This window comes from Cryptomeria japonica, chromosome 10, assembly GCF_030272615.1.
Source record: "Cryptomeria japonica chromosome 10, Sugi_1.0, whole genome shotgun sequence".
NCBI lineage: Eukaryota > Viridiplantae > Streptophyta > Pinopsida > Cupressales > Cupressaceae > Cryptomeria > Cryptomeria japonica.
In genome coordinates, this window is record NC_081414.1 from 601,888,965 (window position 1) to 601,895,567 (window position 6,603).

Consider the following 6,603-nt stretch of genomic DNA (forward strand, 5'->3'; position numbering starts at 1 on the left):
AATTTATTGACAACTAGTTCACAACTGATTCACCCCCCCCCCTCTCAGTTGTCCTTCCGGGGACCCAACAAATGGTATCAGAGTGAAGTCCTATTTTTGCAGTGTTAGGATTCCCAAAGATACTGAGAGGGGGGGTGAATCAGTATCTTGTCGGTTTACAGATTTTCTGATCTTATTAAATAAATTGCAATGCCAACATGCAGAAGCCTAATAGCTTGAGGAGATCCTGTGGCAACAAATATTTTCAGGAAGGACAGTTTGAAGCTTGATGGAACTCACTATAGCATATGGAAGATCGTAATGGAAACACATCTGAATTGCATTGGAAGAGATATATGGGATGTTACAAAGAATGTCTATGTTGCTCCTATTCTGAATCAACCACATCCACCAACATTGGCTAAGGACATGGACAATGATTGCAAATCAAGAGAAGCACTTCTTAGTGCATTATCAGATCAACAAATCATGGGATTATCAGACCGATCTATTGCTAAATCTATTTGGGACAAACTGGAAACACTAAATGAAGGAGATACCACTGTCAAGATTGCAAAATTAGAATTTTACCAAGTCGGGTATGAAAACTTAAAAATAGAAGAAGATGAAAGAATTTCTACATTTATGAAAAGAGTTAATGAAATTGTTTTAGGAATGCAATGTTGTGGAGGATCCTTAAGTGAAGATTAAATTGTGTCTAAAGTTTTAAGAGAATTTCCACTATCTTACAAAATGAAAGTGACTTCTATTAATGAAATGAGAACAATTCCTAATACTTTAGTTTCTAGAGATACTCTGGTTGGAAAACTTTCAGCATTTGAGCTTGAGGAATTTGGTCATGTTGCTACTATAAAGATTGATATAGCTTTCAAAACATCATCATCATCATCATCATCATCTGACAAAACTTATTGGAAAGCACTTTATGCAAAAGAACTTGAATCACTATTTGCAAGGAAAATACCTAAAGGTCCATCAGGAAGTAAGTATGAAGATAAAGCACCTTTCAAATGTTTTAATTGCAATAAAGCTGGTCCTATGGCATCTAGATGTCCTGATAGACATGCAAGACTAAGGGAGGAAGAAAAAAGATCATATAAACCTAACCCTACATATCAAAGATATAGATTTAAGAAAAACATAGATAAGTCATGTTACTATGTAGATGAAGGTGTTACAGATGATTCAGATGAAGATCCAATAGATAGTGGATAGGCTTTTGTTGTAATAAAAGAAGATCAACCGGCACGCATTGTCAAATCAGTAGAACAGGCACTGGAAGCTAACATTGAAGAAAAGGGTGAATGGATTATAGATAGTGGATGCTTGCATCATATGACTAGTGATAAAAGAAAATATTTATCTTTTCAAGAAATTCATGGAGGTCTAGTAAGGTTTGGAGATGATAAAGCTTGTTTAATCAAAGGAAAAGGCACTATATCTTTGGATGGTAAGCATAATACTGACAATGTTTATTATGTAGAAGGTTTAAAGAATAATCTTTTGAGTGTTGGTCAATTAGTGGAAAGAGGATTTCAATTATAATTCAAGAATGGGAAATGCAAAATCATAAATAGAACTGGATTAGAGATTGCAACCGGTAATCAGACTAAAGGTAATATCTTTCACTTGCATACCAATGATAAAACATGTTTAATTGCACACATTGATGAAAGTTAGCTATGACATTAAAGACTTTATCATGTTAATTTTGATTTCATTGTAAAGATCAGTTCAACTAAGGCAGTAAGGGATTTACCTAAGACTGTGAAACCTCAAAATCCAGTATGTAAGGAATGTCAAATGGGAAAGCAAGTAAGAACAACATTTAAGAGCATTACTGAGAAGTCCAATAGTATTCTTGATTTAATTAATACTAATTTATGTGGTCCAACAAGAACAAGAAGTCTACAAGGAGATAGATACTTTGTTAGGGTTCCCACAGATACTGAGAGGGGGGGGTGAATCAGTATCTGACCGGTTATGAGATTTTCTTAAAACTGAATATGCAGAATATAAAGTAACAGTATATCGGTATGGAAGAATTAATGTAAATAACAAAATCAAAAGCATCCACATGAAAAGAACACAACACAAGATGTTTAATGAGGAAACCCGGTGTGGGAAAAACCTTGGTGGGATTTGTGACCCACAATATTCACTTATTGGCCAATAAGAGAATATTACTTACAATAGGGGCCTGCACATGCAGGAAGGTCAACTACCTAGAGCTCACTGCTCAACAAGAAGTCACACTGACTTACAATGAGGATTTATATAAATCCAATATTTTGTACTGCTTTACAATAGCATCTTCAATGCCAGATTCAGTACCAGTTCTTGCTCTGTTCTTTATATATACCCTTGACCTACAATTCGCACATTAGGTCTGCCTTATAATTTTTTATTACATTCTCTCCATCTCCTACAAATGCCTACAATGATCTCTTTTATATACAAGAGTCATTTTACAATTTTCCAAGTCGGTTTACAATGATAAACAAAATATTACATATCAAAAATCTTGTCGGCCTCTGTGCCGGTATACATATTTCCTTCTGTGTCGGTGTACATCTTCTGTGTTGGTGCCGGTGCATTGTTCTGTTTGAGTAATGATTTGCTGGTATAATGTCTTTGTCGATGCCATAGGATTGCAAGGTTGCCATCAATGACAAAACCTTCAATCACACACAATGTCTCATTGGAGTGTCCATATGCCAACATACTTTATGCTAATAATTGATGATTATTCTAGAATGTGTTGGGTTACTTTCTCAAGGAGAAATCATAAGCTTGCGAAAGATTCAAGATATTCAAGGAAATGGTAGAGAAAAAAATGGGCAACAAAATCAAATGTTTAAGATCAGATCAAGGAGGAGAATTTACATCTAGAGAATTTAATGCATTCTATGAAGTGAATAGAATCAAAAGACAACTATCAGTACCCTGGACACCCTAGCAGAATGGAGTTGTGGAAAGGAAGAACATAACTATTTTGGATCCAGCAAGAACAATGTTAATGGAAGCAAATCTAGCTCATGTGTACTAGAGAGAAGCAGTGAATACAATGGTTTACACTTTCAATAGAGTTCACATCAAAAGTGAAATCGGTTTATGAACTATGGTTTGGTCATATTCCTACTCTTAAGTATTTCAGAATATTTGGAAGCAAATGTTGCATTAGAAGAGATGAGTATATTGGCAAGTTTGATACTAGAAGTGATGAAGGAATATTTCTTGGTTATTCATCTAAAAGAAAGACATATAGATGTTATAATAAATGGTTACAGAAAACCATTGAGAGTACTAATGTGAAGATAGATGAACACTTTAGAGAAGATTCAATAATTGTAGAACTGGCAGTTGAAATGATTATAAATTAACTGACATAGATTGCACTGGTACATAATGAAGACTCAGTCACACTAGCATCATCAAAAAACTCAATAGTGACTGAAGAACAACAACCTGTGAATGTTAATCAGAACAAACCCACGTATGTAAGATTGAATCATTCAGAGAATCAGATAATTGGAAACAAGAATCAGGGTGTTATGACTAGAGGAAGACTGGCAAATGAAGAGGTATGCTTAATTTCTAAAGTTGAACCAGCATCTGTTATTGAAGCATGTAAGGATGAATATTGGATAAAAGCAATGGAAGATGAATTAGAACAAACTGAAAAGAACAACACTTGGACATTGGTTCCTCGGCCTAAAGACAAAAATGTAATTGGAACTAAATGGGTATTTAGGAATAAAATTAATGAAGATGGAGAAGTAATCAGAAACAAAGCAAGATTAGTTTGTAAAGGTTACTCACAGAAAGAAGGAATTGATTATAATGAAACCTTTGCATCGATAGCCAGAATTGAGGCAATTAGACTATTAATTGCATTTACAGCCTGAACTATAAAGTTTATCAAATGGATGTAAAATGTGCATTTCTTAATGGAGATCTTGAGGAGGAAGTTTATATTGAACAACCTGATGGATTTTCTTTGATAGATAATAAGGATATGCTTTGCAGGTTAAGGAAAGCTTTATATGGATTGAAGCAAGCTCCCAGAGCTTGGTATGCTAGATTGGATAAATATCTTCTGAAGCTTAGTTACACAAAAGGTAATACTGACAACAATTTGTATTACAAAGTTACCAATGATGATATTTTGGTTATTGAAGTATTTGTGGATAATATCATTTTTGGAGGTGAAGATGGATTATATAAGAACTTTGCTAACCAAATGCAAAAATAATTTGAAATGTCCATGATTGGAGAGATAATTTTTTTTTTTAGGTTTGTAGATTTCATAAACAAATAAAGGTATATTCATATGTCAAACAAAGTACTTGAAGTAACTTTTGAAGAAATTTGATATGGAAAATTCCAAACCGGTAAGTACTCCTATAACTACAATTGACAAATTGGCATTGAAGGATGATTCATCTCCTATTAATCCGACAAGGTACAAATCTATGATTGGAGGTTTACTGTATTTGACACAAACAAGACCTAATATAATGAATGTAATATGTATTGTATCTAGATTTCAAAGCAATCCTCAAAAAAATCATGAATCAGTAGTTAAAAGGATTTTCCGTTACCTATAAGGCACATCAAATCTTGGTTTATGGTATCCTAAAGATGAAAAATTTGATATATGTGCATACATAGATGCAAATTGGGTAGGAGATGTAGATGATAGAAAGAGTACCACTAGCAGTACATTCTTTCTTGGCAGAAGATTGATTTCATGGATCAGCAAGAAGCAGACGTGTACATCACTATCAACTAATTGTACTCAAGTATTATGGATCAAGAAAATGTTGAAGGACATAAAGGTAAAATGCAAAGAGCCAATAATCATTTATTGTGATAATTAAGCAGCAATTGATATATCAAAGAATCTATTATTTCACTCTAAGACAAAGCATGTTTCTATTAAGTATAATTTTCTGAAAGAGAATGTTGAAGAAAATGAAGTGAAATTGGTTTATGTGAATACTAAAGAGCAAATTGCAAATATCTTTACAAAGCCTTTGCCTAAGGAAACATTTGAATATCTCAGAGAGAAACTTGGGGTAATTTCCCCACTGGTAGAGACTTAGATGTTGAAGATTGGCATCAAACCGACATAGACTAACAGAAAATCTTTTTCCGGCTTTGATGGAGGAGAGCTACTTCTCAGGGAGAGTAGTTGGCAGAATGTTATATTTTGAATCCTTAACTTATTTGGAATTAGATGTCAAAGGGGGAGAGATATCTATGGAAAAAAAATATTCATTGGGGGAGAGATATATACTCTTTGGATATATGTATTTTGGTTTTGGTTCTATAACAAACTTTGTATCAATCTACCTTTGGGAGATTGTTGGTCTATTGGTTTTTGGCATTCTGTTTTTGGCACTTAAGATGTTTTTCCATCTAGGGTTTCCATCAATGCCAAAGGGGGAGATTATTGGTATTATGGATGAATTCGTCACATGTTGCATTGGTTTTGTCATTGATGTCAACACTTGTCTTCTTGGAGGTTTATATTATGTTCACCGGTATGGTTAGTGGCTTATGCATAGTCACCGGTATGTGTTCACCAGCAAGTTATATGGTTCACCGGCAGCGACGATAACTTGGAGATCATTTGGTTATGTCAAAGATATGGATTGGAAGTTTGGATCTTGCTTTTTTCTTATTGGTCTAATCGGGTTGACAGATTTGCCTTTAGCAGTAGATAGGTCTAGGTTATAGACTGATACTCTAGATCAACACGACACATTATGGAGATTGTTTATTGATTTGATATTGTGGAAAATGTATTGAGCCGACCTGTTGTATCACATCAAGACTTATTTGTAATTGATTTAATTATAATATCTTTAGTGAGCCGACCTATACATTTGGTCTTAGGTTTTGTATAAATGATTGTACAATCTTATTAAAGATCGGGATATGGTTATGGTATGAGCGTAGTCGAATATTGAAGAGCGAAAATAAGAAGATCCTTGTACAAATCACGTATACATTATTTGAAGGTTGAAGGAAGGTTATGAAGGTGTTTTGACACTCATGTTCAGAGCTTAACTGGTACTGAATCCAGTATTGGAGATGCTATTTTGAGTAGTACATTATCATTGGATTTAACCATCCAATTATGTAGATAGTGTGACTCCTGTTTTGTGATTGAGAAGTGAGCTCTGGGCAGTTGGCCTTTTTGAATGTGCAGAGCCCATTTGTATACACATACTATCTACAGTAGTATCATCTGATTGTGGGTAAGGTTTCCCACCGTGGTTTTTCCCTTACCGAGTTTCAACATCAAAATATTTGTGTTATGTGTTGTGGATGTTGTTTTTGTTTATGTTTTATGCATTAAGTTAAATCAGTACTGCTATATCTATTAATCTATTTTACCGACACTTAAGTTTGGTTTACTGACATTTAAGTTTAAGTTGGAATAATTTGCATTTGGATTACAATTTATTGACAACTGGTTCACAACTAAACCACCCCCCCTCTCAGTTGTCCTTCCTAGGACCTAACAGTATCCCCCCTCCTTAAGATGTCAACATAGCCCTATGTTGACATCTTAAGAAAGCTAGAAACAAG